At 36.8% G+C, this 13,567-nt stretch overlaps 1 protein-coding gene across 8 annotated transcripts in view; it reads left to right on the plus strand.

Annotated features, from left to right (window-relative positions):
- The window catches only part of GREB1L (GREB1 like retinoic acid receptor coactivator), a 144,189-nt gene that overhangs the window by 56,943 nt on the left and 73,679 nt on the right, over nt 1-13,567 (plus strand). For all 8 annotated transcript variants that reach the window (XM_069779127.1, XM_069779128.1, XM_069779134.1 and 5 more), the window contains exon 2: nt 5,373-5,476. The gene's annotated coding sequence lies outside the window, so the exon portion shown is untranslated. The remainder of the gene's footprint in view (nt 1-5,372; nt 5,477-13,567) is intronic.

Below are 13,567 nucleotides of genomic sequence, written 5' to 3' on the forward strand. Positions count from 1 at the left end.
ATTTGTGTCTGATTGAAGGAGATAAATGACAGTGAGGATTTGGGCAGAGTTATTTCTAAAAATGGTAAATATCCAAGGTTCCTGAAAACAAGCCTGTAACACACACGTACACCAGCAGGCAGATTTTACAGCTCTGTCCAGAGCACAGAAGGAAGATAAATCATGGCCACCCCCCTCTCATTTTTGAAATGGTTCAACCCTGGGGTTTAGCTGAAGGACTTAAGGAGTTTTTGAAGTGCAAATAGACTGGTGAAGAGTAAACCTTTTCAGACTTTCATTTAGATGGATTTTTTTTTTTCTATGTGGATTTCTGGCACCAGCTGAGATCTGGAAGGCCACAGGATTTTTTTTGTTTTTGATCAATCAAGCAAGCAGAACTTGCCATGGGGGTGTACATTCTCTGCATACATATTGATCCTATTGTGTTTAAAAGTAGTTAATTTAATCTGGGCTTTTTGAAACCTTCCTCAGTAAGACTTGCATTAATGGAGCTGTCATTTCAAGGTCATGTTCCAGTGTCAATAACTTAGTGGTAATGACAGAAGTTACCTGTAATTTTAATACCAATATTTTAGTTATTGCATGTTAAAATTGCATTGAATAAGAACTAATTTTATATATGTGCATGTAAAAATGTTCAGTTTCAATTGAAAAATGTCGCTTTCATTAAATGAGAGATTTTCAAAGCAGTTTGGTGTTACTAAACATGTTAATACCAACAGTTGTGTTACTATTCACTGCTGTTTGGATTAGTACTCTTAGCCTGCCCTGTTGCATAGGGAGTTTGACTCCAAGAACCTATTTTGTACCTTGTCTCTTCTAGCAAAATGGTTGTAATGTCAGAGTTTTTATTCAGGGCTCTTTCTGGTAGTTTTGACCTTTTACCTCACACTTTGTCTTGTTTAAAAGCAGCAGTGTGTAGAAGATGGATTGCATATTAACTATAAACACTTCTTGCTACTGTGATAAATATTTGGAGATACAATGTGTAAGGACTGTCTGTATGATAAGATGCCCATTTGAGTGCAGAGTATAGATTTTATAAGGCAGGATACAGTTAACTACTTTTTGGTCCATATCTGAAGATCTTAGCATCAAGTATTTCAGATGAAAGCATTATATATTTTCAAGATTTTTCCTGTGAGCATATTAACTGCAGACTTTGTTATTTGCTTCTTTGATTTGATTGGGTTGGAAGGAGCTTCAAAAAGTTATCCCAGACATGGTGACACTCAAGGTACATTTGTGTTGGTGGCGAAAATTGGATTCAGCTGCCATGGCAGAATGTGCCTGTAAATCTCCCAAACCTGGTTTTCTCATTGCTTTTCTTGGTAGTTGAGGCATGCCTTGAGCCCTGATACTTGCTGAGGACCGGGATTCCAGAGCAATGTGTACTGAGCTGTCTGGGTTGTGAGGTAGAAAGCGGAGTCTTGCATACAACTCTTTCAATCATGTACCAATAATTATTTTCTGTAGAGTTTCCTATGTGTAAGTGTTTTCCCCAGTTGAGTGGGATTTTGTCAAAGATTTCAGTGCCACATCACTCGGTGGCTCAGAATGGGAGAGGAACTCTAAAGGTGGTATGGGGTCCAGAGTTGGGATCTTCTTTAGAAGGACCAAACTTGACTGGTTGTTAGTTTAATTTCCATATATTGGACATCCAAAATGGTAGTGTATGGCATACTACAGGAAAATCACCTATATTAAAAAATGGTGTATTTATACCTTACTTCTGTACTTACAGTCTGGTGGATTGATGTTGGCTACGATATGAGAGCACGATAGAAAGATTCCAGATCAGGATAGGGACCTAAAATTGTAACTCATCACAAATTAATAAATATGGCTAAATACAATTAAAAAATAAGGCTAAAGAAGTGCATAATGTGATTTTTCCCAGACTTTACACTGAACAGAAGACGTTTGGTTAATAGGCCCCCTATCTTTGTCTTTATTTTACACTCTAGCTTTTACGTCCATTAAAATCACATGCTGTCGATCTCATGTACTGTAATGATGGTTATTTCCTGCAGTGTTTGAAAACTGAATGTGAGAATCTGTTTAAAGTTTTGCTGAGAAAGAAGGGAATTCTTTGCGTCTCACTATGGAGAAGGGATTCCCAGCATTTGTGCGTCACTTTAGCGAGTATGTCACTGGGAGATGCTAGTATGACCTTTACTTTGTTAAGTAAGAGATTTCTAGCACCGCCCAGGACTCCTCTCTCTTCAAAAAGTCTCGTTCCACCAGCTGGATAGAGAATTTTGTGCATATTTCAAGTCAGCAGTTTTTGCTTCAGTCTTATTAGGCATAGAGTGCGGATCTTCGTTTAGAAACAGACATCATTCTGTAGACAGGTATGTGGGTGTTGGCTGGAAAATCCAGCGTTCTAATTTAATTTTTTTTCTAAATGGTGTGTGCTCAAATGTCAAAACACTGGGGGGCTGTTACTGGCAAATTACAGATTTATCAACCGACATTAAAGTAATCTTACTCTGGCTACAGTATACTTTCGTCAAGGGCATAGGCTTGCACAATGATTCTGAATTCCTGTAGAATTTAACTGAGCAACAGCTGGTCTGTAGGTTGTGTAGATTTTAACAAGGTAATGTTTGTGTTTTGGCAAAGGACTTGTGTGACATGCTGCTGGAACTGTTTCAAAGTGCCTTCTTCCTGCATTCAAGTTTGTAGGGATCCTGAGACAGTTTTTGTGTGAAATTTCTCCACTTTGTACGTCTTGATTTTATCACAGGTAAATTCTACAAAATCCTTCCATGGAGTATTAGGAAAAGAAAAAAAGAAAATAAAAAGGCTGTCAGAAACACTAACTACAGCTACAACAGAAAGAATACTCTTTTTGGCCTTTAATTGCGTCAGATTCCTTTTCTCCACAAGTGTTTTTTTTGGTTGGTTTTTTTTTTTTTCTTCCCCACTTGAGAGACATTTATGGTGCTGTGTCCATCAGGATAACCCTGTCTTAGGGTTGAAGTTGTTTTTCTCCCTGAGTTCTTAGAGGTGATGTTATCTTTTGTTCACTCAGCAGTATGGTCATTCCTGAGAGCATCTGTCACTTTAGGCATTGTAAGATGGATGAGTCTCAAGTAAACTGCTGGTTGAAGCAAATGGTGAAAATAAGAAAAGAAAAGGGGGTTGGGGGTCTTCAGAGGGGACAGACAACAAGGAAGCACTGTTAGAAATCAAAAGTAAACCAGGCTGTAGTGGAAGAAAGAGCCAAGATGGATCACGTGTTAGCAGATCCCACAGGTCTTGGAAACGAAGATTGGTGGCTGATGAATTGAGAAGAGATCTTCTGTGTCTTGACAAAAATGCTGCTGATTTGTTTCCTACTTCCAGCAGATGATCTGAACATCAGATGAAGAAATTGGGGTTTTGTCACATTGTGTTGTAAGGTTAGGACAAATTAATGCTGCCAATAATCAGAAAAAGGGTTAGTGATATTTTGTGTGTCTTAAATATTACATAAGAATCTGTCAGTACTGAGTGGGCACGTAACAGTATAAAACCAAAACAGCATATCAACAGTTTAACTTTTGGAAAAAACAGTAAACTTAAAATTTGTAGCCATTTGTATTTCAGAAGGTACTTAATGTTTTTAAGAGAGGGAGGATTCACTACAGCATCTCTGATTTAGCTGGACTAATTGAATTAGACATTTTAACAGAAAGTGATGTAAAAAACCACACATAAGCCCGAGGAAAACTCCCCCCCCAAGCCACTCACAAGCAAATCCACCCCCCACCCCAAAGCTGAGCAAAGGTCTGTGTTTGCAAAAGCAGCCGGCTAAGGACACTTACATCCCAGTGTGTGTCGTGGTTTGGGAAGGGTCCAGGAGGATCCTGGCTTGAAAAATTATTTTGTCACACTATTGGCATTGGTCCATAAGGGGAAGCCCTGGTTGAAAGGCAAAGAAATTAAGATGATTAGAAGCTTTAAAGCTTCACAAATGGTGGAATATCTCTCTTCTCAATGGATGTAAATAATAGATGAAAGACCGAGAGTGACAACAAAGGATCAGGGCGTTTAAGAGAATGTGTGCAGCCTGAATAGAGGTCTGTGGCCTAGGGCCAAAGGTCTTAGCTTTGAGTGTAATTAGAAGAAAATACAAAAATGTCATTACTAGCAGGTGAAATGTTCAGCACGTGTCCGAAAAATAGCAATTTCAGAGCCAGGAGCTGTTGGAATTGGATTACTGACTTTCTGCAATCATTGAAGTCTCTGCAGAGCCCTACAGTTTGGTTGGGAGCTGTGTGTGTTAACCTTGTTGGCCATCTGGAGTGGATTCACTGTTAGCATGGCAGGGATGCACAGTGCAGGGTAGCATCGGTGGTTCCTGGCAATAGAGTTGTTTAATGTCTTTCCTCAGAACACAACAATCCTACCCAAAACCTGTCCTGAGTGAGAGGTGAGGGTTATAGTTGCTGTCTTAAATAGGCTGATTTTAAAAATGGGAGGAGGGGGAGGAAGCTTAAAGCTGTATTGCTTTTAATTTTAAAATGTAGGTTTTGAATTCTAGGTGTACAGCTTAAAGAGTCGCATTCATTCTGGTTTTGACAGCAGACCCAAGGCTGTGGTCCCAGCTTTAAGCCTAAAATCCCATTTGTGAGCAACAGGGAAAATTCCTTTAAATCTTTTGGCAAAATATTGTCTATTTCTATTGAGAAACCAAACCAGCTTGTGTGCCTAAGAAAGTCTTGTCAAAGTCCAGTCAATGATAACTTAATTTAAAGCTTTTCCTGATGTTAATTACTGTTCTGTACAGCCCTAGGTATTTTAGGAGTTCTCTTCTGCCAGCTACACCATTGTTGCCATTCTTTGGGGTATTTCAGGTGTATTCTTTTTTATAAACTGCAATTTCTATTAGAAATGTTTTCACTTAAATACCTTAATGGGATGTCAGATAGGAGAGCAACCAGCTAATTCTGATTTCATTTTGAACATTGGTCTCTGGTTTAGCATAGATAACTGCTCACCCATTTAGTTTGTTTCTTTCTAAACCAACAGTAAAATAATTACTTCTACATTATCATCTGTTTTTTATGTTATTGTGACAGTTAATTTTCTCATACTGACGTGCTAAGTTTCTAATATTTCATATAGTGACTTTGGTGCCAAAAATGTGCAGATTCTGTGACAAACTTGTACTTCTAGTAGAATGGAGAGAAGCAGCCATGCAGCTTCAACCAAGTATTCCTATAAACAAAAAGATGCTTTTTTAAATGGTAAGCCCTCCTTTCCCCACCCCAGTTCAGTTTTTGCCCTAGACCAGGTTTAGACACAGGTTTTGTTGGCTTGTTATAAACTATACGCTGGCACAAGTAATTTTTAAATTTTTTTTCTTCTTTCTTATTTTTCAGCTGTTCAGGAGTTTTAAACAACTTCACAGCAAGACTTCACAAACTCTTAGCTGTATCCTTTAATCATGACTGCATTTCAAATAGGTTAAAAGGAATCTGAAAAGGTACCGTACTTGTCTTTCCTAATAGACAATACACTGTATGTTTGTGTTCAGCATCTGCATTTTCATTGACATTGACTGCATTTTAGGAACAGTGTGGACTGTAAATAATGATTTTATTTTTGCTTTGGGCATGTACAATGTCGAAGTTCTTAATAAATCTTGAAATCCAGTTCGTACAATTAAACAGCCTTCACCAAAGAGGGCTGATTCGTACTTCCATTTTTTTCTTATATATTCACAATGAGGTCAACTTCATTATTTAATGACAGTTCTTCTGAAGCTGTAACAATTTTCTTCTGCTGTTTTACTTAGAAGCACTGCAAATACCTAAGCAACTAGCTAAATACATGTTTTATGCACTTGGAGGGTGGATGTTTGTTTGTTTGTTTGTCCTCTTGAGGGGTTTAAAACAAATGGGAAGAAGAATGCAGATCTTTGTAACGATCGAGATAGATTTGTGCTTCCAGCTGAGATTCTCACACGTCTTTTTTTCTGACTTCTTAAAGGGGGGAGGCTTGTCTCAGTATACAATATTGGGCTTGCATAGTTTCTTGTTGCATTTAAATAGCCAGCGTATGGAGAAGGCTGAAGATCTATTCTTGCTTTATGACCTGTTGTGTCCCTGGGGCAAGGGCAGCGCTGAGCAGAGCAAGGGGGTCATGGCCACAGCTTAGGTTCTGAGTGGCGCTTGTGGGTTCCCAAAACCTGCCTACAGGAACATTTTGCTTGGCAACATCTGGAACATGGTAGAAGTCTGGAAGAGGGGGGAACCTCTAGTATTTTGCTTCGCCAGGTGCTAGGAGGAAGCAACATTAGCCTTTTTGTTGGGGGGGGGGGGGGGGGGGGGGCAGGCAGATTCTATGGCCCTGAAGTTAGGCTAAACAATTGCCGAGGTCAAAGGACAGCTGAGTGCGGTCAATGAGACACCCTGGGGTGTATTTTGTTACTTAGTAAAAGGAGCAGCATCCTAAAACCCTAAAGGATTCTCTTGAAAATCTGTGTTGTGAAAAGGTTTTATGAGTCTGATGGCAAAAAGTGCTGATTTAGCTAAGGAATGCTTGCTTTTGTCTAAATGAAAGGCTAATCCTTACCAAATGTTGGCAGCTATTATAGTGCAGTCAATGCAGGTCTGAAAGGACAGTTAGAGTAGAAGTGTACTTTGGGATTCCAAATGTTTATCATTTTAATGGTTCTGTAACTGAAAAGATTTCTGAACTTTCACCTTTGATCCTAAAATTTATAGCATGAGCAAAATATTTGAAAAAGTAAAAAGTAAAAACCTTCACTTATAAATTAAAAGACTGTTCCTTAGGGAGCTGCGCCTGCCCAGTTATGCTATATTCGCTGACAAATTCACTTTAGATTATCAGGATACTGCCTAGTTTAAACTATAACTTCTTTTAATCTGCTAACACTTATTAACTGGTTGAAAAAATGTGGTTTTTTTCTGGTCTTGAGCAATTTTTGCTCTTCTTGTTTAATTGCTCACAAAAAACCCTAAAGAATGGGTTTTGAGTAATTAATTCCTGTAATTTGTTTAGCATTATCTTCCTTTAAAGCAGCAGCTTATTAACACTTAACATTTGTCATAGAAACAGATAAGAAATCAATGTCAGAGCCAAGACCTTGTAAATAACCCAAAAGGAAATGTAATAATGGCTGTCTTCACCAGAGAGGTGGTGGGGGAAGGACCAGGCATGTGGTAGAAAAGGTTCAGTGCTTTTTGTTTTTCTTCAGAAGGGGGGGGCTGCTGCAAGACACAATCTGGGGCCTCAGACTCTTTGGCCCTACTGTCTTACACAAACACTCATTGTTGTATTAGGAAGAAGAAGATACTTGGGAGCCGGCGGTGGTGGTGTTTTTATAGTGACTAACCTGGTGTTTCACCATGATCTTTGAAAGAACACTATAAGAAGAGTGAAAAAGAATAAATTGCATAATTTTTAAGGGGAAACAAATGAGCAAAGAAGTTGACAAGTTTTGGTTGTTTTTTTTTTTTTGAAAGAAACATGCTTGCAAAATATAGCTCTCTTTAAACTCTTTAGAAGTACTCTATACAGATGCTTAGCATTGATTTATGTCAAGGTTAAGGCACCTTTAAACAAATAAAGTTGGAAATGGATAAACCTACTAAAATACAAATTGCCTATTAAACACAGAAGATGTTTGTATAGCATTCAGGTTGCTACAAAACTGACACGTCTTGAAATTCTCCTGATAACCCCTTTTAAACTCATCAGGAAATGATAGCATGTGTGTTTGAGGGGACACAAGGGAGTGGCCAGATAGGATAGAGATGGAAGGTCAGGCCTTAACTTTGGCTTTCTAGGCTTCAGCTTCATGCTTTTGCCATAAGGCAATAATAAATGAAGGAAGGATTAAGGTGATTTATATATCAATGAGATTGGACTGGCTTTTGCTGTAGGAACTCAATGAGATGTCTGTTTGAGTCTATTTTCAGCTTTATCCCTATAAACAATAAATATCACATTTTACATATATCTATATGAAATTAAGGGCTATATAAAATAAACTGTATAATAAAACCACTTAGAGAAATACATAGTTGAGCTATAATGGTGCATTTTGTTTGTAACCATAGAATTTAATTACTCAAAGTAAGTAAAATGGTAGTATATGGATTATTAAGATTTTTTTCCTCATCTACTGGAGAAAATTGTTTTGTATCTATAAAGTGTTTATTTATGAGGTGGGGTTTTTTCAAGTGGATTTTAGTCCACAGTGAGAATTTCATGCATAGTATTTATATTCTACTGTGGCAGCAGTCACAGAAAAATATTATGAGCACTAGTTTCTTGAGTGTCAGTATTTACTGGAAGTTTTATATATGTGCCTTCAAGAACACATAGAACCTGTGAATTTTCTGTGTTATTGACTCACTAAACCATAATAGCAGCTTTGGGAATCAAGATTGCCTCTGCTAGCATGTTTATGTTGCAGGTAAATTAAGTTCAGCCTGTAAACGTCATTAAGACTTTTCCTTTTGGGAGAAAAACAAGTAAAAAAGCACATCTAATGTCTCCAACAAATAATGTAATTTATTATGATTTTTTCTTCTTCCAGGATGTAAAGACCCCATACACAATTTATCATAGTGGGTGATGAGTTGCATCACAGAACAAATAAAAGCATTAGAAAGATTTTTCTTTGCCAGACCTAAATGGCATTTTTATAATGCAATTTGTGGACATTTTTTCCCACAAATACCTATTGGGATTCCTGAGTATCTAGAAAAGGTAGCTTGAGTGTCCAAGCTCTTCTTTTTAGATATATCCCTGGATGTGATGTTAAAGTTTTGTTCTGTTGATTCTCCGTTTGTTGCAAATTTAATCTTAACTGAAATCTGGGATGTTGCAGAAGGCCCAGTAGTGATGTGCATCTTTGATCTCAAACAGGGGTTGCCTCTGGTGTTTTCAGAGATTCTGGACAGAGCTTTGTTTATTTTACTGAAGAATTTGTGGTATTCTGGGGAGGGGAGAAAGTAGAGTCAGCTTTGACACATGACGAACACATGTATAAAAGGAAAAGGAAGAACTCTACAAAGCACCCTGAAGTTCATTTTCACTGAAATTACATACAAGAAATTTATTGTTTTTTTAAAATAGAAATTGTATGAGCAATTTAGATACTGTTTCCCAGCAGCAGATAAGTTGCAAAAAATGTCCGAATGATGCTAAACTTGACATTACTTGTGGGTTTAAGCTGATTGTTATGGTTTTGACCTATGCAGTGTTTTCTTGTCCGTTCAGTGCATTACTTTTTGCATAGAAATGGCCATGAAAGCTGCTGGCTTTCCTGGGTTTTTTTGTCTCTGCATCATGGGCTAAAAGTGACTGCAGAAGAACGATGTTAGATATGCCTCTCTATCTAGAGACTGCATGGGAGCTTCAGATAAGAAAAGATTTGGTTTTTCCTTTCTAAGACATATTCCTGAGTTCAAAAAAGCAGAAATGTGATGATTTTGACCTATTTGAGAATGGTATTTTCGAAAGAGCTGGGCAGGAACGTGCTCTGAGGTAGACTTGATAAACATTTTGATACAACCTCCCTGCAAAAGAAAAGGTTCTTGTTTCCACCTTTGGTGGTTTCTTTTTAGAGATTATGGTTTCCAAGCCTCATAAAAACAAGGAGAACACTCTTTCAGACTTGCCTTGTTTTCAGACAGGGCTCTAGGGAGGAAAAGAGTCATTTTTTTTGGAGGAGGTGAGGAGCCAACAACCCACCTAACCTTCTTCTATCCAAGTGTGTTAGTGAAGGTGAGTTTGATTACTTAAGACTTTCTTTATTATTCCTTGATTTAATTTTAGTTTTTAATCTAGAAATCTGTGTTAGGGATTTGTTTAATAATCTTACTGGAGAGGGAATGGAACAAAACTTGATGGTGCTTTTGGCAGGTTTATGCACTTTACAGATGAAGGAGATGTGGGAAATGCTGCATGTGAGGCTCTTGGGTGCAGTGTGTTATCATTTTTACAGTGTCAAAGACATGCTCTGGCTGTAGAGACCATCTCTTTTTTTTGAGTTTGTAACCCTGAAATTACTTTCAGGTTGCATGTTTGAAGAACTGCCATGCTACATCTCCAACTCTGCCAGATATGGGGGGGGGAGGAAAGGATTGCTTGCAGCAAAAGAAAGGTTGAAGTTTACAAAGTCCTACTCCAGTGCTTCATTTTCAGTCTGTTACGGCTGTCACAAACCAGAACATGCACCAGATAAGATGGATACTGTGGAAAAAGAAAATACTGAGTGGATGTTCCTGAAGAATTGGGCCATCTCTGTTTGGAAAATTTTAAGAGCCAATGTAATCTGTATTACCATTATGTCTATTACTCAGAAAGATATTTTTTTAGTAGTGTCAGTTAGTACGTGTTGTTAGAATTCAGGATTTTCAGAACAAGTAACATCTCTGCAAGATGAATAGCAATTACTTTATATTGCTTGGCAATAAAAATTCTTTTGTCTCCCTTATTTAGTAGCACTTTCAAATGAGGAAAAAAAAAAAGGAAGGAAAGAGAATGGGGAAAAACACTTTTACTGCAGTTGTAGATACCTACGATGATTTTTATTAAGGATTTTTCTGTTTAATGCTTGTACTGTACAATTTGATGTTGAGATGTGTCAGAATGGATTACATTTTAGCTTCTATTTTCTGTATCTTAGTAGTGAATTTTTATGCTTCTTTTCTATCAAATAGCGTCAACTTGGTTGGCAGTCTTAAAAAATGTCAAGCAATGTGTATGCATAAGTTCCCATATAAATGGTAGCTTGTGCATACAAAAAAATAAATAGCATAAGCTATAATGTTTAAAACTTAGATTTTTGCAGCCTAGCAGCCTAAGGATTTACAATAATGTACATACATGTTTTGCTAAGCCATAGTGCACAGTCCTACTCTGTAGTCTTATTGAAGACAATAAAACAACACAAGGCAGGTAAATACGTACTTGCAGTATTGAGGTCTGAAGGCAGATCATGAAAAGTGGTGTAGAGCGGATGTGCAGGAAAAAAATTAATAAGAATTACAAACAAGTTGAGCAAACTCAATGGTTGGAAACAACATTAATATCATTAGTTACATATGGTGGTCTTTGTTAGTCAGTTGTGTTGAGGAGTTGATAACAAACTTTATTGATAAGGCATTCAAAGGATGCTTGGGACTGTAGGTGAAGTGCTCAGCTTCTACGTAACCAGACCACGTATGCTTAATAGATCATCATCCCTTTCATTTTCATGAGCAGTGCAAGTTGAGATGCCATTATTAATGATCCTTTTTATGTCATTATATGGCTGTTTTGAAACACTGGTAACTTTTTCTTTCACTTTCTCAGGATAGAAGCAACCCCTCAGGGAAAAAAATACATAATTCATGAAAGCAAGCAATTAGTGAATAGTTATCAGCATTAAAATTGTTGTCAAATATGGACTTGTGTTTTGTATTTGGAAAGATGTAATAAGACTGTTCACTGAGCTTCCCATTCATGGAAATTAAAGAAGTCCACATACAGGTTTTAAAAAATGGTGTAATATTAGACAGTGTTCCATTGAAATAAACATTAAATCTCCATTAAAAACACAGCTTTAAGTTAATTAACTGATGCATCTGAGAAGATAGTTTATACTGTAAATTATTGTAAACTACATAAATACATCTTATGTCTCCAATAGTTCTGAATAGTTTGTTTTAATTAGTAATTACAAAATATAGTTGTTAGCTAATAACTTACAAAAAGGTCTGTGTATTACTAGCAGAATATGTATTGTCAGTGAATGACTGTACACTTATGTATATGAAAAGTATATAAAAATAACAAAGTTTCAATAAAAATGTTAGGTTTGTGAACAGGTACTGATTTTGAATGTATGATTTGGGGAACAAATTTGGGCTTGGAAAAACATTTCAGTAAGCAGCAAAATGCTACATGCATTTACAGTTATTTAAATAGTTATTACATCAATTACTTAGATACTACATTAGTTTTATCTGCAGTGTTATTAGCGGTGGTAGCTGAAAGGATTCAAAGATGTAGCTTGCCCAACTGCTAACACTCTAAGTTGTTAGGAGAATAAATTGTAATTCATGTCTGCAACTAATTGCAAAATCAAAATTACACAGCAAAAATATGCCTTGATCCTAGAGCTGGGATTAAACACCATTACTGATTTGGTTGTATTGCACTGGTATTAATAATGTGGTTAATGGTCCTATTGATTTAGGGCAGAGAACATAAATGGGGAAAGCTATGTATGAGCATGGTTGTTTTAAGGAAGCAGGCTGAGATTTTCCAAAGTGCTCCTTAGTGATTTTATTGTGTTGCCTCTGCAGTGAGTGTGTGAGCATCCAAGTGTTGAGCACATACTGCTTTTAAAATAATGATGTCTTTTAACATTACCAAAACTTCAAAATTAGAAGCTAGGTTTGTAGGGTGACAACTTTTTTTTTTTACCTGAAGATTTTTCTGTTGAAAGAAAAATGTACCACTTCTGTTGAAGGTACATAGTAATGTTCCATTCCCTGTGTACATTGTGAAAGATCCCAGTAGCATAAAAAGATTTGCCCCATCTTCTACAAATTAATTTAAAAACCCTATAAAACCTTCACAGTAACTTAACTGCTAATTTCATATCATTTAAAAGGGCTCTAAAAGCCTTGCAGTCAGAATAGATTAAATTGACATAATTAACTCCTGAAAGCTTCTATATCATGAAGGATATAGGCCTATTCATGTAAGGTTTGTACTCCACTATATGATCTTCTCATTCTTGGTTATATACTATAAAGCATTTCTTTTTGTATTACTGGCAACTGAATTTTTATGAACTCTTCTACTCTTTCATAGCTCTTATGGTTAAATTTGTTGTCATCTGACTTCCTGTCATTGTCCGTAACCCTGTATCATCAACCTTTCCATGAAACACCAGGGGATGCAATGGGAGAAGACTAAAAAGGATATATTTTTTTTAATATTATAAACACAAAATATGGTTTATTTATGTTTTCTAATTAAGTTCTTTTTTGCACAATAGGAAGGCAGAGGAGGAATAATTAGGGAAATGGTATATTTGCAAAAGCATGGTGGGGAGGGTAGGGTTGTGTGAACAGACATGAGTGGGTGGATGAGAGTGTAAAAGTGTATGGGTGCATGCAACTGGTGACAGAACACATAGTGCCTATTTGTATGTGAGTATTTGCATGCATAAAACAGTCTTTGGCCATGAAAACAAGCTGTGCATTTACAACAGTGGTCAAAAGATGTTCTTTGATTCCAACTACCCCACCAAATGGTATCAGCTACAGTTTTGCTCTATTAATGTTCCAGTCTCTTTATATTGCTTTTTCATGTAGTTTTCCATATTCGGGTAGGCATATATTGCTTTAAATGCTTCTAGCATAGCATCATTTGTTCATGGAAACTAGTCCTCCATAATTTTTGCACATTGTGTTATCATTGTAGGTGAGTTAATGTAAATTAAGTAGTGAGGTCAGATGTTTTCTTTCATCTGCTTGTTGCATCTGCTTACTGAGGAAATGGCATCAAATGAAGTTTGGCACATGCTTAATCCTTAAATTAT

The sequence above is a fragment of the Haliaeetus albicilla genome, chromosome 3 (genome assembly GCF_947461875.1).
Source record: "Haliaeetus albicilla chromosome 3, bHalAlb1.1, whole genome shotgun sequence".
Taxonomy (NCBI): domain Eukaryota; kingdom Metazoa; phylum Chordata; class Aves; order Accipitriformes; family Accipitridae; genus Haliaeetus; species Haliaeetus albicilla.